The sequence below is a fragment of the Pinus tabuliformis genome, chromosome 3_2, assembly GCF_031772625.1.
Source record: "Pinus tabuliformis cultivar Carrire ecotype Pingquan chromosome 3_2, CPIR1, whole genome shotgun sequence".
Lineage (NCBI taxonomy): Eukaryota > Viridiplantae > Streptophyta > Pinopsida > Pinales > Pinaceae > Pinus > Pinus tabuliformis.
Genome location: NC_142302.1, coordinates 211,125,390 through 211,152,549, shown reverse-complemented (window position 1 = coordinate 211,152,549; position 27,160 = coordinate 211,125,390).

Sequence of the window (27,160 nt, the reverse complement as noted above, 5' to 3'; positions counted from 1 at the left end):
CCGCGATGTTGATATGCTTGTTGTTTCACTCCATTTTGTGCCAAAGTTAGGTTATCCTTTAAGAGTTGCAGAACTTGTTGTTGATGCTTGATGTGATCTTCCACTGCTTGAACCTTATAATTTTCTATTAAATATGATGTGATGGACAGTGGGTGATATCCATAAAGTGCCATACATGGGGTCATTTTTTCTGCAGTATGGAAGGAAGTGTTATACCACCATTCAACCAAAGGAAACCATTTGACCCATTGTGTCTATTTATCAGATACAAAGAAACGAAGATATCCTTCCAAACATTTGTTTACTATCTCAGTTTGCCCATAAGATTGAGGATGATAAGATGAGCTATGAGCTAACTGAGTACCAAGACAAGAAAATAATTTTGTCCAAAAATTTCTAGTGAAAATGGTATCTCTGTCACTTACAATAATCTTTGGGTTTCCATGTAGCTTTTGAATTGTTTCCATAAATGCAGTAGAAACTGTACTGGCTTTAAATGGGAGATATAATGCACAAAAGTGTGCATACTTGGTAAGTCTGTCAACTACCACCATGATGACACTCTTTCCTTCGGACTTGGGTAAACATGTGATAAAATCCATTGAAACCTCTTCCCGACATTGACTTGGAATGTGTTATCACAAAATCAGGTACTGAAGGCTGCCAATCAGCAAGACTCTGTGTAACTGTTTCAAACCAAGCTTTTAACTAAGGCTTAGCCTCCTTAGTCTGAGAGGGCTCTCTCATAGGTTATTGATATTGAGCAAGATGGCTAACTCTTACAAGACACATGAAAAATGTACTGGATGGACAGAATTGCTTCCCATTGGGCTTATGGAGTCACTAATATCTCAGTAAACAATAACACTATCCTTTCATAGAAATCAGGGCACTTTACATCTAATGTTCAAACATAACTTACATGAAACACAGTTTGCCTAGGCATACAGGAAGTCAGAGCATGATTCATGAGTTCTGAGTGATTATGCATTAACCAAACTGTAAAAGAACATTAAAGAGAATAAACCATCATACATTTGAACAATAAGATCTATTGTGAATCCTGAGAAAAAACAACAGTCATTTGCATTACTGAAATCTGCTATACATAAACCAAAACAGTCTTCTCCAAAAACATCCAACCCCTATTACATCCAAGTCTGATCTATATATAGGGATACATTCTTAACCACCTTGAGCTTCCTCCTCCAGCATGAGGGGAGCTTGAAGACTACTATTAACTACTCCTATCTGCTGTTTAACTAATTCATTAAATACATTAAGTGCTGAACTGTAATTACAAAGAGTCCTAATTTAATCAAAACTCAAATTCTGTCATCCTCGTAGCATGATTCCTTCTTGATTCTTGACACCTGTCTTCTTTCTGTTTTGGCCGAGATAGCTTTAGAGGAGAATGCAATGAACAAGCTGGCTTTGGATACTGGATGCGTTGATGGTTCATTAATCATCAAGATAAGTCCCCTGTTTTCCCGGTCCTTGTCTCCCATCATTCTTCACAAATTAAGTAACATGTTCCCAGCTCTTTAATTCCTCAAAAACTACGAGCATCACCATATTCCCCAATGTGCTGGAAGCCTTATTGATTGAACAGGTGTATAAACCAAAATCTCTGTATGCATTTCCTATCAGAACCCTAACAACCGGTAATAAAGTACCTTTATCAAAGCTTTCACTAAAGACAAAATATTTCACCTTTACAAAAAGGCACACTTGTCATTATCTGAATGGCTAGGATAGCCTCATGTGGTCTCCCTTATGTTCCTTAGGCGTTTCCTTCAAAAATTTGCTGATCTTCCCATCGAACTGTTTTCCTGTATTAAAAACAGCACCTACAGTAGTTTCGCAGTTTCGTAGCGCGCTACGAAACTGCGAAACTGTTTAAACAGTTTATCTTTTCCTTGAGATTTTCACTGCTTTGCCACTTGATTGCAAAAACTCCTTTTGCTGATTGATGAAACTTGAATCTATCAAATCAATGTTTATTTCAACCAATTTCAAAAAGAACCGGAAATAGTCTTTATCCAAGAGATGCATCTCGTGTACAAATTTCAAACTTTCTTTCCACACACAAAGGTGAATTGATGGGGGCATCTCTATATAAATATTCTTTTCTATTGATTCCACTTGCTGGATCTCTTTCGTCAACGCGTCTTCATCTTCATCTTTTATGCCAGAATTAGCCCTGGTCCTCTTAAAACTATTTGTTTGCTTTGAAAACACCACCTACAGCAGTTTCGTAGCGCGCTACGAAACTGCTGAGTTTTTAAAATAGCTTGCTTCTGACCCGAGACAGTATCCTTGTTCTTTCACAATGACTGGCAGCACCATAAATCATAGGCTTCCTGAGCTTCATACAACAGATCAGTATTCATTCTTAAAAGCCAAAACCAAAATAACCACTGAGCCATTTTTCCCCTCACAGGGATTACTGAAGGAAATACACCCATTGACTTTGGTATTTCTTGAATTCAGAGTATGCCTATAATTCCAAAAGAACCCTAAATGGTTGACAGACACAATGTCAGTTCTGGTCTTTTTCTCAATTTCGAAGCTGAAGAGTAATCCTGCACAAATTTATAATGTGACCTGAAAATGGGCTTTTACATGGAGAATGGTCTACTTTTTTTATTTTAGACTTCAAATGTTCAGTCGATTATGCTGTTATAGTGCTCTAATGACTCATGTATGATGATAGGCATCAATCTGAAGATATAGGCACCCATGATACCGCAAGGCAAATATTTGCCTCCAGATGTTATTATTATCCAGCATCTATTGATCAAATCTTGCAAATCTCGAAAACACATGCTTGAGCATTTACACTCCTATCCAAGGTTTACTGCTCTACTCTTCAAACATATGGCAAACATATAGTTGTTCTTCTCAGTTGAAATCCCATTGTTTGAATCCTGAGGCCTATCCCTTGAAGATATTCCCTTTTCAACATTTCCACTTGCAGTTCAAAACTAGTGACTGAGATTGGATTGTTTAGCTTCAGCTGCTACGAAACTGCTGTTCTGGCTGAAAAATATGTCTTGGGACAGAGCTCATAATTTCTCACAGAAAATGTATTTGGAAAAACTGAAGGAGGTTTTTGTGAAACAATCCGTTCTTAACAAAAACCTCTCTTGGTTTTTTAAAACACTACTCCAGCTGCCCAGAATCTGTCTTTGACAAAGAGGTGTAAAACAGAAGATGAAAAACTGCACCTACAGCAGTTTCGTAGCGCAACTTTGGTCATTAATTTATCTCAGCTCGTAACGGATTTGAGGAAACTGAAGGAGGTTTTTTTAGTTCAGTCTGTTAGGAATAAAAACCTCTTTGAATTTCCCAAAATAGGCTTTCAGTTTCTTTAGAGACCTCCTGGAAGTTTACTAGTAAACGCAGAAAGCAGAGTTTTTTTATGCTGAAACAGGCTTCTACAGGGGTTTCGCAGCGCGCTGCGAAACTGCAAAACTTTGAAGCATATCCTTTCTTGAAGTGAGATTTCTTTATGGAGATCCTTTCCCTTGGTGGTACCTCCTGTACTTGCTTGAATTGCTACCTCACCTGATAGCTGCTTGATTTGCTGCCTCGTTTGATGACAATATATGAGAAATTTTGGCATTAGAATTTTCAGTGATAACAGTGGCTCCACTTGGGATAGTGTGCCCTTGTGGTACACTAAGAACTTGCAGTTCCAGTGCCTTATCCTCTTATGATGAACAAAAACAAAAATTTATTTGACAAGCATCCCTTTCCAGCATCTTGGGCCTTCACCTCGGGCTTAAGCTTGATGATCACTGTAGGAGAAAGAAATATACATCTATTGAAAAAAATGCTCAGTCAACCTTGAGCTTATTTGCAATTTCCTACCTACCTACCCTAACAATTTCAACTTCTTTCTGCTCAATCAATATGAAATTTCCAATGTAGCCAATCCTCTGTTTTATCTGATATCTGAGTTTTTTGACTGCATCGGAGTTCAGAGCCACAATGATATTGTGATGACCGCTGCCATTGGAAATGCCTCTGATCTTTATAGGAAAACTGAAACACTGGAGAGTAAAACTCTTCCATGTAATCAGCTATAGGATCCCAGAATACATGATCAGCTTGATTTTTCTTGTAACTTTCCGGCTGTGCAAACTGATCTTCAACAACAGTGTTCAGTTCCTCAATCGTGAAAGAGAAAGGAACCAGCATTGTCTGTTTGCGTTCTGCCATAGAAAGCTGCTGAAAATAATGATCATGATTATGAAAACTATATGCCTGAATTTGACCTTCTACACCTTCAATTTCTTTCTCAATGTCCTCGGCAACTTCATCCAAAAATCTCATCTTATCCTCTGCCTTGCAGTCAAAGGATTTTAGATATGAGGACAAGGACAAAGGAAAATTTTCATTTGTTTCTCCATTACTATGATCATTATTCCATTGTTTGAAACCTTGAACTGAAAGAGAGTTTGCCACCACCTCTGACCTATCTATCCATTCCTCCAAAAACATAAGCCATAAGTCTTGAAATGACTTAATGGATTTGATAGGAAAGCTTTCAATCCATTGTTTACATTTCCCTTGAAGTGAATCATAGAATAACATAATGCAAACATCCTCATGCTTAACTCTAAGAAGCTGTGTAAAATCACAAAAATCTGATATATGCTTCAAAGTTAAACTCAAATCTTCTCTGTTGAATTTTGGACCATTCCTTAGAAAATATGCATCCTTGGGAAAATGATTTGGGAAACCATGAATTCCTGAAAAATCTATGCATGCATACCTTGAAATAAGAATGGTAGCATCTGGGTCCTTCATAACTCCAGTGGAATCACCATGAACCTATGAATTTCGAATTCTTCAACAATGGAGTCGCCAAGGTAGTTTTGCAGCCTCAAAAACCTTCTGAGCTCCTGCTACCTTCAGAAGTTCAGCTTCATGATTTCGGGAAAGAATAATCTTCAGGCTCCCGGCAGACGCACCAAAATGTTATCACAAAATCAGGTACTGAAGGCTGCCAATCAGCAAGACTCTGTGTAACTGTTTCAAACCAAGCTTTTAACTAAGGCTTAGCCTCCTTAGTCTGAGAGGGCTCTCTCATAGGTTATTGATATTGAACAAGATGGCTAACTCTTACAAGACACATGAAAAATGTACTGGCTGGACAGAATTGCTTCCCATTGGGCTTATGGAGTCACTAATATCTCAGTAAACAATAACACTATCCTTTCATAGAAATCAGGGCACTTTACATCTAATGTTCAAACATAACTTACATGAAACACAGTTTGCCTAGGCATACAGGAAGTCAGAGCATGATTCATGAGTTCTGAGTGATTATGCATTAACCAAACTGTAAAAGAACATTAAAGAGAATAAACCATCATACATTTGAACAATAAGATCTATTGTGAATCCTGAGAAGAAACAATAGTCATTTGCATTACTGAAATCTGCTATACATAAACCAAAACAGTCTTCTCCAAAAACATCCAACCCCTATTACATCCAAGTCTGATCTATATATAGGGATACATTCTTAACCACCTTGAGCTTCCTCCTCCAGCATGAGGGGAGCTCAAAGACTGCTATTAACTACTCCTATCTGCTGTTTAACTAATTCATTAAATACATTAAGTGCTGAACTGTAATTACAAAGAGTCCTAATTTAATCAAAACTCAAATTCTGTCATCCTCGTAGCATGATTCCTTCTTGATTCTTGACACCTGTCTTCTTTCTGTTTTGGCCGAGATAGCTTTAGAGGAGAATGCAATGAACAAGATGTCTTTGGATACTGGATGCGTTGATGGTTCATTAATCATCAAGATAAGTCCCCTGTTTTCCCGGTCCTTGTCTCCCATCATTCTTCACAAATTAAGTAACATGTTCCCAGCTCTTTAATTCCTCAAAAACTACGAGCATCACCATATTCCCCAATGTGCTGGAAGCCTTATTGATTGAATAGGTGTATAAACCAAAATCTCTGTATGCATTTCCTATCAGAACCCTAACAACCGGTAATAAAGTACCTTTATCAAAGCTTTCACTAAAGACAAAATATTTCACCTTTACAAAAAGGCACACTTGTCATTATCTGAATGGCTAGGATAGCCTCATGTGGTCTCCCTTATGTTCCTTAAGCGTTTCCTTCAAAAATTTGCTGATCTTCCCATCGAACTGTTTGCCTGTATTAAAAACAGCACCTACAGTAGTTTCGCAGTTTCGTAGCGCGCTACGAAACTGCGAAACTGTTTAAACAGTTTATCTTTTCCTTGAGATTTTCACTGCTCTGCCACTTGATTGCAAAAACTCCTTTTGCTGATTGATAAAACTTGAATCTATCAAATCAATGTTTACTTCAACCAATTTCAAAAAGAACCGGAAATAGTCTTTATCCAAGAGATGCATCTCGTGTACAAATTTCAAACTTTCTTTCCACACACAAAGGTGAATTGATGGGGGCATCTCTATATAAATATTCTTTTCTATTGATTCCACTTGCTGGATCTCTTTCATCAACGCGTCTCCATCTTCATCTTTTATGCCAGAATTAGCCCTGGTCCTCTTAAAACTGTTTGTTTACTTTGAAAACACCACCTACAGCAGTTTCGTAGCGCGCTACGAAACTGCTGAGTTTTTAAAATAGCTTGCTTCTGACCCGAGACAGTATCCTTGTTCTTTCACGATGACTGGCAGCACCATAAATCATAGGCTTCCTGAGCTTCATACAACAGATCAGTATTCATTCTTAAAAGCCAAAACCAAAATAACCACTGAGCCATTTTTCCCCTCACAGGGATTACTGAAGGAAATACACCCATTGACTTTGGTATTTCTTGAATTCAGAGTATGCCTATAATTCCAAAAGCACCCTAAATGGTTGACAGACACAATGTTAGTTCTGGTCTTTTTCTTAGTTTCAAAGCTGAAGAGTAATCCTGCAAAAATTTATAATGTGACCTGAAAATGGGCTTTTACATGGAGAATGGTCTACTTTTTTTATTTTAGACTTCAAATGTTCAGTCGATTATGCTGTTATAGTGCTCTAATGACTCATGTATGATGATAGGCATCAATCTGAAGATATATCCACCCATGATACCGCAAGGCAAATATTTGCTTCCAGATGTTATTATTATCCAGCATCTATTGATCAAATCTTGCAAATCTCGAAAACACATGCTTGAGCATTTACACTCCTATCCAAGGTTTACTGCTCTACTCTTCAAACATATGGCAAACATATAGCTGTTCTTCTCAGTTGAAATCCCATTGTTTGAATCCTAAGGCCTATCCCTTGAAGATATTCCCTTTTCAACATTTCCACTTGCAGTTCAAAACTAGTGACTGAGATTGGATTGTTTAGCTTCAGCTGCTACGAAACTGCTGTTCTGGCTGAAAAATATGTCTTGGGACAGAGCTCATAATTTCTCACAGAAAACGTATTTGGAAAAACGGAAGGAGGTTTTTGTGAAACAATCCGTTCTTAACAAAAACCTCTCTTTGTTTTTTAAAACACTACTCCAGCTGCCCAGAATCTGTCTTTGACAAAGAGGTGTAAAACAGAAGATGAAAAACTGCACCTACAGCAGTTTCGTAGCGCAACTTTGGTCATTAATTTCTCTCAGCTCGTAACGGATTTGAGGAAACTGAAGGAGTTTTTTTTAGTTCAGTCTGTTAGGAATAAAAACCTCTTTCCATTTCCCAAAATAGGCTTTCAGTTGCTTTAGAGACCTCCTGGAAGTTTACTAGTAAACGCAGAAAGCAGAGTTTTTTTATGCTGAAACAGGCTGCTACAGGGGTTTCGCAGCGCGCTGCGAAACTGCAAAACTTTGAAGCATATCCTTTCTTGAAGTGAGATTTCTTTATGGAGATCCTTTCCCTTGGTGGTACCTCCTGTACTTGCTTGAATTGCTACCTCACCTGATAGCTGCTTGATTTGCTGCCTCATTTGATGACAATATATGAGAAATTTTGGCATTAGAATTTTCAGTGATAACAGAATGGATAAAGGTTGTAATAGACCTGGGGTATTAATTGTTTCAACTTTATTTTGTTGGCAAACAAAACATTCCGCCACAAACTTTTGAATATCATATTTAAGGCCATCCCAAAAAAATTCCTTCTTAACCCTATGGTAAGTTTTTAAAAATCTCGAGTGCCCTCCTAAGGGAGAGGCGTGCAATTCCATAAGAATATTTTGTTTGAGTTGGGAAATCTGACATAGGTATAAGCGATCTTTGTACCACAATGAATCATTTTTCCAATTAAATGTATCAGATGTACTGGGATCTTGTTGTAACTTTTGAATGATTTCCCACACTTCTTCATCATTCTTCCATTCATCCTTTGCTTCATTTATCCACTCTTGTTGGATAATAGAAATGGCACAAAGCAATGCTTCCACATCCTCATCCTTTCTTGAGAGTGCATCTGCCACAACATTTTTCTTCCCTTTTTTGTATATTATTTCAAAGTCATAACCCAACATATTTGTGACCCATTTTTTCTGCTCTTCTGAAGATAATCTTTGTTCTAAAAATTATTTAAGACTATCATGATCCGTTTTTACCTTGAAGTGTCTTCCCATTAGTAGGGTCATCATTTCTTAAGTGAATGTAGTACTTCCAACATTTCCTTCTCATAAATAGCTTTGTGTAAATACTTTCCTTTGATTGGACGACTTTTGAAAGCAATGGGTCTTTCTTCTTGCATTAAAACATCATCAATTCAATTTCCCGGGGCATCACATTCCACAATAAAGGTTTTTGTGAATTCTGGAGTAGCTAAGACCGGTGCTTGGCACATTGCCTCTTTAAGATATTCAAAGGCCTTTGTTGCTTCTTGAGTCCATAAAAATGCATCTTTCTTCAATAATGTTGTTAGAGGTGTTGTTATTCTCCCATAATTCTTAACAAACTTGTGATAATACCTTGTCAACTCGAGAAATCCTTGTAGATGCTTTATGGATGTGGGGATTTTCCATTCCTTAATGGCTTCAATTTTTCTGGGGTCTACCCTAACACCTTCATGAGATGCAATATGACCCAGATATTCCACCTCTTGTACTCCAAAGAAACATTTGGAGCTTTTTGCATATAATTGTTTCTCCTCCAATAGTCTGAGCACCCTGTCAACATGTTGAACATGATCCTTCCAAGACTTGCTATAGATTAGTATATCATCAAAAAATACTAACACAAATTTTCTAAGGAAGGGTTTGAAAATGGAATTCATCAAACCTTGAAATGTAGAAGGTGCATTGGCAAGGCCAAAAGGCATGACCAAAAATTCATAATGACCCTCATGAGTTCTAAATGTTGTTTTCATGATGTCTTCAGTCTTCATTATGATTTGATGATATCTTGAACGAAGATCCAACTTGGTGAAGTAAATTGATCCATGCAATTCATCCAATAGTTCATCAATGACAAGAATGGGAATTTATATTTAATAGTGAGCTTGTTGAGCTCCCTATAATACGGACACATGCGCCATGATCCATCCTTCTTGTGTACCAATACTACCGGAGCAAAGAAAGAATTTTGACTAGGTTGAATTATACCAGCCTCTAGCATTTCTGCAACCATATGTTCAATTTCACTCTTTTGGGCATAGGGATATTTGTAAGGCCTGATGTTTGGAGGAACACTTCCTGGAATCAAATGAATAGCATGATCATGATCACGAATAGGTGGAAGACCTTTGGGAGTCTCAAATACCATGGAATGATTGTCCAAGACTTTTTGGAGACCTAGAGAAATAGATGATTTTGATGTGGGAACCTCTAGCGAACATAATTGTGCAATTATGCCTCGTTGTTATTTCTTTAGAAGCTTTGTCATGCATTACATTAGAGCTGATTATATTTCCCGGTTTCCCTGCGATACCTCTTAATTCAATTTCCTTTCCTTCCACAGAAAATTTCATGAAAATTTCTTGAAAATTGAAATATATTGTACCCAAGGATTGTAGCCATTAGACTCCTACTACAACATCAACACCACCCATTGGAATGGAAAGAAATGGGCTATTCAATACATATTCTCCCATGGATAGCTTGATATTATAGCACTTTCCATGGTAATTTATGGTTCCTCCACTTGCAACCATCACTTGACAGTCTGGTCCTGGATATAGGAAGAAATTCTATTCCTTGGCTATCTTACAATGAATAAAATTATGGGTACTACCCTAATAAATCATCACTATTACCTTTTTCTTCTTGATGTGTCGTTCTATCTTGATAGTTTGAGGAGTGGTAATTCTGGCCAATGCATTACAAGATATCGTCGGATTCATTTATTCTTTCTCTAGAGTTTGTTCCTAGTGTATATCCTCTTCTTTTCACGTTTCTTCCTCCTCTTCACAATCTATCTAAAATAATTTCTTCTCAGCACACTTATGACCTTTAGTGTATTTGCTATCACAACTATAACAAAGCCCTTTTGCTCTTTTTTCTTCCAATTTTTGGGGTGTTAACCTTGTAGGTTGTGGAAGGCTAGGGGAAACAACACTTCCATCCTTATAGTTGTGAGTGGTAGGCTTCCTTGTTGCCATAATTTTTCTTTCAATTTTTCCTACCAACTTGAATGCCTTCTCCAATGAGTCAGGTTCCCAAAGGCGAACCTCATGTTGGATGTTATCCTTTAAATTACCTATGAACACATCAATACTATGCTCCTCTGGAATATATTTTACCCTTATATTCAATTTTTGTAAGTCCTCAATGTGAACCATCATTGAACCCTTTTGTTTGAGGTTTATCAATTGGATAAAAAAGGTGTTTCCTTTTGTATCCTCATAATATGCTATCATTTATTCCGTAAAAATTGCCCAAGTGACAATTTTTTTATGAGAGAAAAGCCATCGATACCATACAAACTGATTTGGTTCCAAATATAAAGTTGCAATGCATACCTTTTGTGTGTTGTTCACATTATGGAGATCGAAATATTTCTCCATTTGTAGTATCCATGTTACAGGATCCTTTCCATCAAACTTCCTCATATCGATCTTTGGACAAGCAGGTCTTCAATCCAACATTAGAGTGTATGAAATCATGATTAAAAATTATTTTGTTCCCATCATGAGTTTCATTTACTACCCTTTCACCATTAGTAAGCATTTCTTATAGCAACTTAGTCAAATCTATCTTCAAATATTTCATGTCGCCTTTCATTTTTTCTTCTATACCATCCATCTTAGCATCCATGCCATTCATCGTAGCTTCCATGCCATCCATATTAGCTTCCACACCATCCATCTTAACTTTCATGCCATTCATATTAGCTTCCACGACATTCATCTTAGCTTCCATGCCTTTCTTTAAACCATCAATCTTAGCTTATGTTACCTTTTGTGAGAGTGAAATTTGTTGCACTTGGTCTCGTAATTTTGATATATCATGTCACATTTATTCCTCTTCTTCATGAGTCATGCTAGATCTTTCAGGTTGCTTACTAGTTGTTTCCATTTTATTTCTTCGGGGCATCAGTTAATGATAATTGTGCTTCACTATTCCTTTTGATGTTCAAACTAATTTTTCAACCCAAACTTATGAAAAAAATTAAAAAGACTACACACCTTTTTCGATTTGTAGAAGCTTCATATTGAATCTGTTATATCTCTGTAATTATGGATCTCCAAGGTCTAAAACTTCTTCCTGTCATATTCCTCTAAGTCCTCTTTCCAATGCCACCAGTATGATCAAAATTGGATTCTCCAAGAAAGAGTTATGCCCAATCTCCCAAGATGACCTAATTATATAATTTTTCAGTAGAGCGAACTTGTATGACGTGCCACGTGTCACTATTTTGACCTTAGTATATGAAAAAGATACACAGAAAACTACATTCCATCCTCTTTCTGTAACTTCTTACGAAATTTCAATTTGATGCTCATAGAAAACTTTATGACGATTTTGCCAAGGTCACCTATTTGGAATGTAATTCGAGAGTCTTCAAAACCCTAACTTCCTCAGATAATATCTCCAAAACTTTAGTGAGACAAGATCTGCAATTCGGATCCGAGGTTCAGAACGAATTTGGCTCAAATGGTTTTTTTTAGCTTATGAAACTTTGTAAAAACAAAGTTATAGCGAAAATTCCACAATGACCTGTTTGGAGTAGTGAAACCCTAGAATCCAAAGCTCTGATACCAAATGTTAAGAAACCAACTCACAAAAAGATAGAAAATATAGATCAACAAATTCAAAATTAGCCTCTTTGAGGGGGCAACCTCCTTTACATTACACAAATGAACAATTCTTGGATGAGACAAATGACAAAACCTCCTTTCTATATATAGGAGTCTAAGAGGTCACACTATAATCAAAGCTGACATAACAATAATAATATAAGGGCACAACATTAACAATAGTGGGCTTCTATGGGGCACAATAATAACAATATGGGGACAATAGGGGCACAAAAATAGCAATAAGTTCTACAATGACAATAGTAATGGGAGAATCACTAGTATTGTAGGGACCTAACATATTCATTATTTGGCATTTATTTGATGATGAGAACATAATCTTAATCAAGAAGAAGAATATTAAAATCACAAGTAAATGTCATGTAATGGAAAATAATAAGTATAAGAAGCCACCTTTATTGATTTTCTAACACACCCAACCCAAAGTAATCTAACTAATTGTAGTTCTTGTAGATTGTGTGTATGTGTTATTTCATCAAGATTACATATGCTAGATCCACTCATCTAATATGTATATTTTATCTTCAACATGAAGATACTTTAGATGTTGATATGAAATAGTTGAGATGGAAATTGGTATACAAAATGGGCACTAATTTCTAACAGTTAGATGATAATTTGACATGTTGCAAAAATATAATTAAAATTGACCCAAGACTGCAGGGTGTGCATTTATTTTTTGGTACACATGGCACTACAATGGGTTAAATTATGTAGTTGATGAATTGGTTTTCTCAAGTGTGACCAACAAAACACTGATTTGTTCCATCAATGCCATGTCAATCTATTATATCATTGATGTAACAATGAAAGATACATTTTTTGTAATAGATTTCTTGTTTTCCTATGTGAATATTCCACCATATTTCTAAAATCTCAGATAAAGGGAAGCAAAGTATGAAGCAGAATCACTCGCAACAATAGGTCTAAGTTTTTCCTCTTGTATGCTTAACTTTCAAGCATGCAAATGATGTATGGATAAACAAGATGTGAACTAAGGCACCTTGACACACTTCCTTTGTAAGCCTAAAAGGTTCCTGGATAAGATCAAATGTGCACCCTATGGAGAACCACCTTGTCTTGTTGAAGTTTACTATTCAAACCCATGACTGATTCTAGAGTACTCTTTTATGAGGCTTGATTTGAAAAACATCACATGGAGAAGAACATCCAGAATCCCATTTTGAGACTAATTTAGGGTTATATTGTAGCATGTGAACACTTGGTTGGCTTGTTATCTGCCACCTTTTCTGAAGATGTTAAGGCTATCCAGAAGGCATATCCATCTTGGTGAATTTTCATCCAAACTTATCACAGGGCCAAGGAGTCCTAGTGAATTATAAGAATGACTTTCCTAGGGTGGGGAGCAAAGATACTTTAAGACACAAGCCACAAGGTACTCGACAAAGCTGCCTAGAAATCAATGCCAATGTAAAATCTATTTATGTATTTTATCACCTCTTCTTGGTTGAAATTGAGGGTGGAGTGAAGGAGGGATAAAAGGTTTTACTTTGTATTAAAAAGGGATATAATAACTAATTCTTCTCAACAAATAGATAATGTCAGAAGAATAAGTAGTGGAATTGTAACTCCTTTTATTGAGATACTCGACAAGTATCTATATTTCCTTGAGAAGGGAAATTTGCAGATCATCTGCAATCTTGTTTGAATACATTCTGCTCCTTATGAATGTGGAAATTTAACAATGTGATACATACTAATGAGGTTGCAGGTACCAAGGCAACATGTTGAGTCCATCTGGAAAAGATGACCATTGGTATCTAGATTTTTTTTTTTTCTATTCTTCATTAATGAACTAAAAGCTAGATTTGTATGGCAACATATGGGAGGAATAGAAGATTTTAAGTCTCACCTCAGGGAATTGGAAACTGAGCACAAAATATGCAAGGCAGAGGTAAAGAAACTTACTAGGCAACAATAAGAACTAGTATAATGGAATGAGGAATTGCAAGAACACTTGCAAGAGTTGACATGTGAGGTTTAACCCTTAATGAAGGGAAGTAATGATGGCAGAAAATGATCCTATCATATTGAGAAGGAAAGAAAGCCTATCCGGTGTTGGTCTTGTGGGGAAGAGCAAATCAAACGAGACTATCCCCACAAGCTTAAAAGGGAGGGAAATTGATTTTTTTATATATGTATATGCTTGGTTGATGGTTAACAACACCATGGGTGTTGGACTCAAGATATGGAGTAAACTTTTGGACTACTTGTTATGCTATGTCATTAAACTTTGAGCTTGTGACTGGTTTTTAATGATTGTTGATTATGCATGGCCTTGCTATTTTGTTGCAGTTTCTTTTATGATTGCAATTATAGATTTTATTTTTCTTTTGAAATGTTTCTTTTATTAATGCTTCTTACATTCCCTATTGATTGTCACAACTAATCGCTAATTACATACTTGGGAGTCTTGAAGGAAGTTGGATGATGTGGTAGGGAAGCCATTGATTCTCAAGAAAGGGGCAATACATGAATTTCATACAGAGTATGAACATGATAAAAAGTACCCTAGGCTCTCCAACCCATTGTGGAAGAGATGTTATATTGATTCTCTAGAAAGGGGAAATACATGAATTTCATACTGAGTATGAACATGATAACAGGTACCCCAGGCTCTCCAACCCAATGTGGAAGAGATGTTATAATATTCTGCCTTGTTATGTTATATAAAAATTTTAATGTAGTCAAATTGCATAAAAATAAAAATAAAATAAAATATTAAAATAAATGATTATAATTATAATTATAATTATAATTAATATTTAAACCAACCTAGATTCATCTTAACTTGAGATCTACCAAATGTTGAGAGGGATCAAATCTCTTGAGGTGCAAACGTCTTTTAGAGTGAAAAAAGCGCATGCACACACGGGTTGAGCTATACCCAACCCGCGTATATAATTTAAAATATTATAAAATTATAAAATCCCTATTTTATGTGTGGGGTTTACGGGTTACACCGGAAGCCCACCTACAGGAGCTCGTGGCCTGACTGTATCCAAACTGAAACAACTATTTTTGGGTGATATAAATACACCTCATTGGAAGGCCTAAGGGGAGAAAGATATAGGATATTGATATTATATCCAAATTGGTCCATGATCAAGTCTGATTTATCCCTGTGCCTCCTACACTCCCAGATATAGGAAACCCTTGTTTCCTCATAGAGATGTCCATCTCCTTTATATGACATCTATGTGTATGCAATTGAAAGAGGATCGCTGAGGCTTGGGTTAGACGGATCCGGAGGAAGGTTTCGCTTGGAGCAGTGGTCGAATCAGGTTGTATTCTTCCACATTCTTTGCAGACATCAATAAAGAAGCTTTGTCATGTCCTTGATGTGATGATATTTATGCTTTAACTCATGTTATGATCTAATTATGCATGATCTCTTGTTTTATATCTATATGCTTATATGGTCTAACATTCATATCTTGAACATGCTTTGAACTACTCCTAGTATATATGATTTTCTGGAATGAGTTGTAGGTTTTGAAGCATTGGAGGAAGTAGAGGGTTTAGACCCTATGGTAATATCCTCAAACATAGGACCTACGAGTACTATCTCTTCATCCCAATTTAGTAGTTTAAGCATTAGGATTGCTTGTTTTCTTGCTTCTTGTTGGTATATGCCCCTCGATCTGTTGGGGTTCTCAATCTAGACCCTAGGGTGTTTTATCCCATAACAGAATTGGCAACTTCGCTGGGGAATAAAATCTTGTATTTCCTTGTTTGGGTTGTTTCTCTCATGATCTAGGCCTTCTTGTTTGGTTTCTTGGGTTTTCCACTATCTTTGACTTGTTTGCAATCTAGGAAAAAAGTCTGATCTTCTGGATCAGGCCTGAATTTTTATTTTTTCTTTGTTGGCTTTTGTATATGTGTTTTCAGTTCACACAGTCGTGTACACGAGTACTTTTTCCAAATAAACACGTGTATATGCAGGTTTCCTTAAGTACAGTCATGTATACATGCAGGTTTATCACTACACATTGCGTATGCTTAATTTTGAATGATTTTTTCAAATTCTGAGTCTATTAATGATCCAGGTCCGGGTGTGACAAAGGACCCTTCCAAGACCTTTTACTTTCGTGATGTGTTAAATTGCATTTTTAAAAGAACATGAGTGAATACATGTGCATGTTGTAAATAAGAGGAACATGACAATCATCAGCAACATAAAAACTCAAGACATTGATAATGGAGTTCGTCCAAGAGGGACTACGTCTCCAGGCCACGGTGTCAAGATGGTGTAGGCCGTTGCATTAAGTATTGTCAATAGTGATGATGTACATAGAGATGATGTCGCGACCATAAAAGGAAAATGTCCTCACACAGGAGTGGTTCTAAGAGCTATTCTACTATAGGAATTCTCAGTCAAAAGACTCCTATCAGTATGACACAAAAACATGCATGATGGACATCCCGCCAACATGGCATAAAAGGATCTCAAAAACATGCATGACGACAACAAGAGTATCCCATCAACATGCAACAAGGGATCTCAGCACATAGCATGACGAATCATGACAACAAGTACATCATATAGAAGATTCTGCATCACATCAAGAAAGGAATCATGAAAACATATAAGAAACAAGATCCTACACCAACATCAATCAAGGATCTGTGTAGCATAATGCATAAAGAAGAAGTACATGAACATATCATATACCTCACAACCAAGGGCCATCTGAAGAAGCAGATGTCAAACCGCTGAAGCTGTTCGGACCATCGATCTCAAGGCATCAATTGCATGAAAATGACTGCTCACACATGAATGTGGACATCTGCACTGGCACTTAGAAAAGTGGATCGAAAATTAAATGGGAGAATGAAAAATTTGAATGCACCATTAGATTTGTGGCGTCGAGTAGTGCAAAATCCACTGTCCAAAATCTGAATTGTGAAAAGTTGAGAATCTGGGGCTCAAGGAATCTTTTAGATTCCCCTAGGATTCCTCAAAGATTCTGCTCCATGGGTGGACTGGAAATTTGCAACCCAGATGGCGAATCTGATCTCGCCATTGTGATCCCTACGGAAAACCATGAAAAACAAGTACAAACTTAACTATATTCTGACATGAAAAATTTTACCTCCTCGGGAAAATTTAAACGCTCATAGTTCCACTCCCTATTTTCGCAGCGATCATGGTTCCACGTGCATTCTAAAAATGGCCGAAAAATGTAGAACTCTAATGAGGTAATGGACAATACCATTGCGTCCGTGGTGACAAGATGTGTTGAATCCATATAAAATTAGTCAAAATTTGACAAAGTGGAAATTTAGCCCTTCTACAAAATTCATGGTTCCTGCATTAAAAAATAATTAATTCGCCTCGATTTGCATCCCCGCTCCCGGTTCTTCCATCTCTATCTCGAACTATGTGCACTGCAATTTTTCCGGGTCTTATATTTAAAAATGTGGGCATATTTTTCAATAAGCTCTTTTAGGTGGATGGGTATGGCCTTCGTTTATTATGGGGGAGGTTGGGTGGTCAAACACTGCCTCCTCCCACTTTATAACCATTATAATTTTATTAAACCAAACAGGGTCACATTTTGTTGGCAGAGTCCCCGTACATTAATGTTTTTTGGTCATTTGTCGAGCGTTTTTAATGGGCCCTTGGTATATGGTTATACACCACACTATTAACATTATAATCATATTCCTTTTAAATTCACGACCATATCTCAACAATTCGTTGACTTCAATAAAATAACCATTTTTTAATATATATTAACTTTTGTTTTTTTGTTAATATATAAATGAATTTGGTTATTAAATGTTTTAGTTTTGTTTTATATGATTTAATATATGGTTATAATAGCCATATTTATTTTTATTTTTTATTTTTATTTTTATTTTTTTAATTTGGTATTTAAATTGTTTCTTTTGTTTTTTTTCAAGTATAAAGAGGTAATTAAAGAATTCCAAGTGTCAATTCTTGATGGGCTGCTATGTGGGTCCCACGTGCTTATTGGGATGTTATGTGGGACACTGTGGGCCCCTCTTTTCTTTTGTCATGTCAAATTTTGAAGAGCTCTATCTTTCGCATACGAGCTCGGTTTGACGAACCGATCACACCACTGCGATCATGACAATGAGATCTCTAACATGAACCTATTTCGAGCATAATCTAAACACTTTGATTTTTGAGCGTTCATAAGCCCTCTTTGTCCTGTGTGTCTCTCTGGAGCCACCTAGATCAATCCTCCCCACTAAGGAGCTTTTGGTCCTCCAAAAGCATGAACAATAATCTGCAACTTCTCTGTACCCTGTCTACATCACAAGCGTCTTGAAAAGGTCTCACTTCCATCTCCTTCACCTTTGTTCTTCAAAGCCTTAAGCGACGAGCCGACACCTGCTACCTCTATAACCTGTAGTACATTGTTTTGCAAATTACATACTTGAATTTCATGACCAACTAATGACACAAACATCCCACACTTGCCACGAGTTTATAACACATACTCGGTGGTCAAGTTTACAATAAGATGGACGCAATACCCCAGCGACGACAACAAGGCCAACCTATCATGGTTGCTTCAACAAGTGATGTAGAACACATCATCACTGCAACACATGATTTACATACATAAGGCCAAACACTATTGTTTTGACAAGTGATGGAAACATAACATCACTTTCAGAGTGTAAAATATGACTCAAAATACAACCAGACATCATTGTTGTTGAACAAGTGATAGAAAACACATCCTCACTTTCACATTTTAAAATGCACCAAATGATTTACAAAAGAACGACCATGAAATGACAACATGTCTAGAAACCATTTTTCACTTATCAATGTGAATGGGTCACCTCCTTGTGGCAGTTTTTCTTGTCAAACAACTGCTTCACCTAGTTCACATCAACGTTTTATCTTTAAGGTGCTGCTCCTGATGGAGCCTCTAGCAAGTGGCTCTTTGATGGCCATTTTTGTCGCAATGACTGCAGTAGGTTTTCTTCCTCCATATCTGTTTAACCTGTTTCTTTTCACGTTGTTGAGAGGGTCTTTCACGCCTCATCCTTTTGTGTGCTGCCATTATTTTCCAACACTTAGAAAATGTATTCTTATGTAATCCACAAAAGGTGCATGTTTTTCGATGCCATGTTTTACATTCATTATTATCCACATGATCATAATCGAAATGAACATTCAAATGTCGAGAGTGGTTATACCTTCCCTTGTTGTCTCTAGTGTAAGTATGGCGAGAAGAGCTTGCCTCAGCTCTTTCCTTGCAATGGAAACTGCCATGGGATGATGGGGATGTGTTCCCATCATTCTCTTTCCTCGACGATTTCAATGATGTCTTAGATGACTCTTATACCTTCGAGCACTCTGCTTTAGTGTATCTCGAGCCTGCAAATCGATGTTCATGCACAACCTCCAAAGGTTGAGTTATGCCTTGGTTATTAACACCAAGTTCTTCTTTCTCCTCGTGCCTCATCCTTTTAAGGAGCCTCATGTTTGTCCGTGTAATTTGGATCTCCAAATCTCAAATAGAACTCATACTATGTGAAGATGAAACCGAAAGGAAATCAACATCTTTTACCTCCTCTTTCGATTTGGAAAGAACTGATGAGGATTTCTCATCATCCGTTGTTGGTGGTTCGCTAACTGTCGTGGCGCATTCCCCAACTTCCTTTCTAACATACCCAAGTCTTGTTTGACACGGTAATTCCTCTACTTTGATGGGATTGACAATGCCTTGGCCATTAACGCCCAAGCATTTTCTTTCATACCCCATTCTCTTCAACAATTTGGAGCCAATTCTTGTGGTATGATGTTCAAAAACAACAAAATCATCTTAAGGAAACATACATGAAGATGGATAACTACTTTTTACCTCGCATGGGTTACGCTGCAGCTTTTCCAAGGCCTTGTCCTTTGCTTGCAGCTGTCGTAGCAAAATTTGTTTTTCCTCTTTCTCTTCATGTAGGCGCATATTCAATTCAACATTCTCCGTTTGAAGATTATGTTTGTTTTGCTTCAGTTCTTCCAGGGTCTCTTCCATGGCTTGCAACTGAAGCTGCAATCGCTCCTTTTCCATTGTCTCTTTATGTAGAGTTTCATACATGATCTCCACTCTTTTGGATATGTTGAGCATAGTCTCGTACATCGCTTTTTCATCCTCTGTCGTTGCACGTTCCATTGTTCATGCTGCTATTCACATCAACACAAAGACTGCTTTGATACCACTTGATCCAGGTCCAGGTGTGACGAAGGACCCTTCCAAGACCTTTTACTTTCGTGATGTGTTAAATTGCATTTTTAAAAGAACATGAGTGAATACATGTGCATGTTGTAAAGAAGAGGAACATGACAATCATCAGCATGAGTTCGTCTAGGAGGGACTACGTCTCCGGGGCCCGATGTCAAGATGGTGTAGGCCGCTGCATTGAGTGTTGTCAATAGTGATGGTGTACATAGAGACAATATCGCGACCATACAAGGAAAATGCCCTCACGCAGGAGTGGCTCTAAGATCTGTTCCACTATAAGAACTGTTAGTCAAAAGACTCCTATCAGTATGACACAAAAACATGCATGATGAACATCCCGCCAACATGGCATAAAAGGGATCTCAAAAACATGCATGATGATAACAAGAGTATCCCATCAACATGCAACAAGGGATCTCAACACATAGCATGACGAATCATGACAGCAAGTACAACACATAGAAGATTCTGCATTACATCAAGAAAGGTATCATGAAAACATGTAAGAAACAAGATCCTGCATCAACATCAATCAAGGATCTGTGCAACATAATGCATAAAGAATAAGTACATGAATACATCATATACCTCACAACTATGGGCCATCTAAAGAAGCGGATGTCAAACTGCTGAAGTTGTTCGGACCATCGATCTCAAGACATCGATCGCATGAAAATGATTGCTCACACATGAATGTGGACATCTGCACTGGCACTTAGAAAAGTGGCTGGAAAATAAAATGAGAGAATGACAAATTTGAATGCACCATCAAATTTGTGAAGTCGAGTACTGCAAAATCAACTGTCCAAAATCTGAATTGTGAAAAGTTGAGAATCTGGGGCTCAAGGAATCTTTTATATTCCCCCGGGATTCCTCAAAGATTCTACTCCATGGGTGGACTGGAAATCTGCAACTCAGATGGCGAATTTGATCTTGCCATTGCGATTTTTGCAGAAAAGCGTGATCTTCAGAGTTTGACATGGCAAAATTTTACCTCCTCAGGAAAATTTCAAGGCTCATGGCTTCGCTCCTTGTTTTTGCAGCGATCATGGTTCCACGTGCATTCTAAAAATGGCCGAAAAATGCAAAACTCTGATGGAGTAATGGACAGCACCATTGCGTCCGTGGCGATGAGAGGTGTTGAATCTATATAAAATTTGTTAAAATCTAACAGTGGAAATTTGGCCCTCCTACAAAATTCATGGTCCCTACATTAAAAAATAATTAATTCGCCTCGATTTGCGTGCCCACTCATATTTCCTCCATTTCTTTCAAACTGCACACTACAAAATTTTTCTGGTCTTATATAAAAATGTGGGCAGATTTTTCAATAAGCCCAATTGGACGAATTGGTATGGCTTATGTTTATTAGGGGGGAGGTCGAATGGTCAAATCCCGCCTCCTCACATTTTATAACCATTATAGTTTCATTAGACCAAATGGGAGCGCGGTTTGTTAGTAAAGTCCCCGTACATTAATGTTTTTTGGTCGTTGGTCGTTCGTTTATAATGGGCGTTGGTATATGGTTATACACCACACCAGCGACTTTATAACCATATTCCTTTTAAATTCACGACCATATCTCAACAATTCGTTGACTTCAATACAATAACCATTTTTTATTTGTTAGCAAAGTCCCCGTACATTAATGTTTTTTAGTCGTTGGTCGTGCGTTTATAATGGGCGTTGGTATATGGTTATACACCACACCAGTGACTTTATAACCATATTCCTTTTAAATTCACGACCATATGTCAACAATTCGTTGACTTCAATACAATAACCATTTTTTAATATATATATATATATATATATATTCTTTTGGTTTTTTTTGTTAATAAATAAATGAATTTGGTTATTAAATGTTTTAGTTTTGTTTTATATCATTTAATATATGGTTATTATAACCATATTTTTTTAATGATTGTTTTTTTTTTAATTTGGTATTTAAAATGTTTATTTTGTCTTTTTGTAGGCATGAGTTAATGAAAGAACTCCAAGTGTCAATGTTTGATGGGCTTCCATGTGGGTTTCACGTGCTTATTGGGATGTCAAGTAGCACACTGTGGGCCTTTTTTTCCCCTGTCATGTCAAACTCTGAAGAGCTCTATCTTTCGCATACGAGCTCGGTTTGACAAACCGTTCACACCACTGCGATCAAGACGACAAGATCTCTAACATGAACCTGTTTCGAGTATAATCCAAACACTTTGATTTTCGAGCATATATAAGCCCTTTTTGTCCTGTGTGTCTCTCTGGAGCCACTTGGATCAAGTAAAGGGTTTTACCTAATTTTTATTGCTTATGTTTAGTCATTGATTGTTTGGGAGAGTCTTTCTTCTTGCAGATTTTCAGTTTCCCATCTCTCTTTGTGAAAAAACCTAGTCAACCTAGGGTTTTCTTTTTGGTGGAGTGTTAGTTTTTTGTTTGGGTTCAAGGCTTCTTAGTGAAGTTCTTAGCTATTCTAAGCTTTTGGAACAAGGAATTTGTTTCAATTCACTTATAACCTAACTTTTCCATTGCTTTGCCTTTCTTTCTTGAAAGTTGATATCTTTGGTTTTTTCTTGGTTTTTGAGAAAGTCCTTGCAATCTTGAAAAGTTCTTCTTGATCTTCTTGAAATATTTCTTGTTTGTTGGAGTTTGTATGATGTAGTTCAGATTAGTTTGTTTGAGTTTGCAGCCTCTTTTCACTTCAAATTAGGGGACTTTTGAGGTCTAAAATGGGCCTCCTAAGAAAAATGTACAACCAAAATAAACTTTATAAGAACTAATAGGATTCAAGACGATGATGTCAACAATGGGGGATGATTCACCATTTTTGGTGTAAAGTAAAAATGATAAAATAATAGAACTACTTTTTCAACTTATCTCCCTAAGATTTTACTCAAATTTCGAGCAGGAGTACTCGTTGGATGTAAAATTTAATTCCTCATCCAAGGAGTGCCCATGTTGCATACTTTCGATGGACCCTGCTACATGAAAAATGTGAAATACATGAAAAACGTGATTGCAATCACAATTTTCATGTATTTATCATTTTTCGTGTAGTAGGGTCCATTGAAAGTATATAACATGGGTACTCCTTGTATGAGGAATCACATTTTTCATCCAACGAGTGTTTATGCTCGAAATTTGAGTAAAACCATAGGGAGATAAGTTGAAAATACGAATTGAAAAAAATGTTGTTGTTGTTGTTGTTGTTGTTTTTTTTTTTTTTTTTCCTTCTAAAATTTGATGATGTAATCTAATCATATTTTATTATTTCCACTATTATTTTATAATTTCCTTAGGAGGCCTATTTTAGACCTCAAAATTCCCCTAATTAGTAAGTCTTATCATATTAATGATTCCTATGGCTTGTGAAATTTGAGGTTCTTTTCTCAAGAACTCTTTGTGTCCTTAAACAGAAAAAAGATAAAAACATATTTTTGTTGTCTTTCTTTTTATTTTTTGGTTTTGTTTTTGGTCTTTTTATTCCTTAGGTTGAATTTTCTTGATTTTGGGGAAAAGTTTTTGATTGAATTTGTTCGTCCTTTTTTTCATGTTTTGGCCTCTTCATCTCTTTGAAAAACACATTTGCTTGCATTAAGAGAAATCCTTGGAATCTTTCATTAAGCATTTTTAATTTGCATTAGGATAGATGCACTATAAGAATTTTTAGTCTTTTTGTAAATTTTGAGTGTGTGAGTGTGTGTTCTGAAAAAGAAAATATTTTTTTGCTTTCTTAGTTTGTTCGTAGAACCTTTTGTAGAAATCTATTTCATTGAAGAAAAAGAGTTGCATATGCATGCAACCAAGTTTTCTATTGGTTTTTTCTTGCATAAAATAACATCATAAGTTGCACTTCCATTTTACCCCTGACTTAAGAAAAGCCATTAAAATCAAGCACTAAAACTAAAATGAACTAGAATTTTTTGACTTGTCATTGTTACTTCAACTAATCTAGGTCATTTAGGGCCTTGGAATACGTGTGTGGAGAGTTAAATCCCTAAGGCCACTCTAAATTTAAACATAGAAGTCGATTAAAGAGTGAAAAATCCGTTGTCGTTAAGTTGTTTGGGAAATCTTTTCTCTTCTGGGAGTTTAGAACAAGGGCGAGTGAAAGCAGGGAAGAGAGATACCCCCTCTCCTACCTATTAGATCCCGACTAAATACTGTTCTGCACTGCTTCCAATATGAACTAGTGACCTTAGTTGCCATTACTAGGGACCAAATAGGTGACTGCAGGGGGAATACCTGTGGTACCTGAGGCAAGCATTATATCACTCTCGTTAGTACTTCTGTAGGGTCCCCTTGCGAAGCTCGGGTACTTACACCAGCAAAGGCTTTTGTTTGGGGGTCAGTGTAACTATTTTTGTTACCTTCGCTAGTAGATTTGGGTCGTAATTATCGCAAACTATCTTTACAAGGTCCTTTACTTCATTTTCTTGTATTTTGGTGTTCGTTCCTCATCACTCAGAGTAGAAATACTTGGAAGTTTCTTGATTGGTTGCATCTTTAGGGACTTTATAGTGGAGTGCTCTTTGCTCTTTGTATTTAGTTGGCTTTAGGTGGATTTGTCTTGTCACTTTTGGACCTTAGATTCTGAGTGACTGACCAACCACTCCACTGGTCTTGAAAGGCTTTTGATATTTCTTTTGAAAGTTGTGGAGTTTCCTCCTTAAGGGCAAAGGTTTGATTGTGCATCTCTCTTCCTTAGAAAGTCATTTGTATGATCCCGTAAGGGAAGGATCTGCATATAAGTTGGGTATGGCCAATATTCCTATGGAGGCCAACTAAGGGACCCTTCCAAAAGGGGATCCTTGTGCTTTTCCTTTCTTTGGAAACGTTGGTACCCCCTTGATGGCCACTTTGAATATTCCTGGATTGAATGTTGGACTACTAGTTTGGCTGTGGTCCACTCCAAATATTCCAAATGTTCTTGAAGCTTCTCAGATGAATTCTTTATTTGAAGGGCATCAAATGGGTGTTAATTGTTCATCTTCTTCAAAATAGAAATCTAGGATTCCTCTTTCTCCTCCCTCTTATAATAAGAGATCTAAAAAAAAGAGAAAGAGGAAGAAGAAAAGAAGAAGAATAGTTCTATCCATGAATCATCACCAACCCCTGCAAGTCATGTTGGAGATGAGCTTTCATATGCTACAAGTCATGTTGGGGGTATAATTCTAGTCACTACAAGTCATACTAGCAATGTGTCACCTACCTCTGTGAGTCATATTTCTATTAACTCACCTACTTCTATAAGTAGGATTGGGGGCACAAGTCCTATCTCTCTTGGGAAAGAGTCACTAAACTCTGCTAGTCATGTTGGGGCCTCTCCACCAACCACTACTAGTCATGTTGGTGGAATGGATTTTGATCAAAAACCTAGGCGTAGAAGAATTAAACCAAAGTTCCCTTGTAAGCTATGTAAGGGAGACCATATTACTCATTTGTTCCCTGGTATTTCAATGGTACAAAGGTTATGGTCTGAGTCTGACGATTCTTCTACTCCTTAATCTGTTATGGTTTCTTAATAGTATAATCAACCATTAGTTGATGAAGTGGTCGAGCCAATGCAATCTCTAGCTGATTCTACTCCTCTTTTGGGGGGTGAAGTTCCTAACAACAGTCTTCTTGATTTCTAGTACAAAGTCTTCTAGTCTAGGGAGCATTCTGGTCTCTTTGAGTGTTACCCCTCCAAGTTCTAGGAGTGTCTCCTTTGATTGGGATAATCTTGTCAAGCTTTGTCTTCCTTCTACTACACCTTTCCAAATAAGGGTTAGAGTTAATTCCACAAGAATATATTGATGTATGGTGGATGAAGGATCCTCTGCAAGTATTATATCCTCCTTGACTTGGAAATATTTGGGTTCTCCAAAGTTGTTGGCAATTGATAGTCAGTTTTTAGCCTATGATAGAAGACATGGTGAATATGTAGGTGTTCTTCCTCAGTTTCCTATTGCTTTATGTGGGAAGAATGCCTTAAACAATATGATGGTGGTCGACCACCCTTCAGACTTTAATATGCTAGTTGGGCGTGATTTTTTCTCTGCTATGAATGCTATGGTGTCTTCACTCTTTCGAGTGATGTATTTTCCTCATAACGAAAATATTTTCTATATTGATCAGATTGCATCTGATAATCACCCCCCTAATTCAAATTTACTATAGAATACCCCTTGGTATGTTCCAAGTGTTCAAGTAGACTCTACCCGTCCACGGGTGAACTATGTGGCATTGTATCCTCAATGTTCAATTTCTTTTGAGAAGGATCCTTTAAACTATTATTTTCCTTCTCAGGACTTGGTCCTGACAGTTGATCGAGTGATTTCTCCTATGGGGACATGGGACCCCTTATTTCCCTGTTTTGATCCCTCTAGTTCTCATGATTTCTTGGAAGTTGAGTTGCCTTCACAGGAGGAACTTTTTGAAGCCATGAGTTTTAACTTCCAAAGGATTCCTTCGCTTGAGCCTCGTAAGGGGCTTGTCCTAAAGAGCTATTATGTGTAAGTCACAAGGATGCGTGGTTCCCAATACCATATTTTACATATGAGGTATGCATTTTCAAGTTTTTTATTCTATAAAACAAGCTTTTATATGAAGTTTATATATGGGATGTATTAACTTCTTGTCTAGTGTTCCTAATTATGTCTACAAAACTTGGAAGACTTCTCCTTTGGGCATTTTTATGGTTGATCTGCTCTGACAG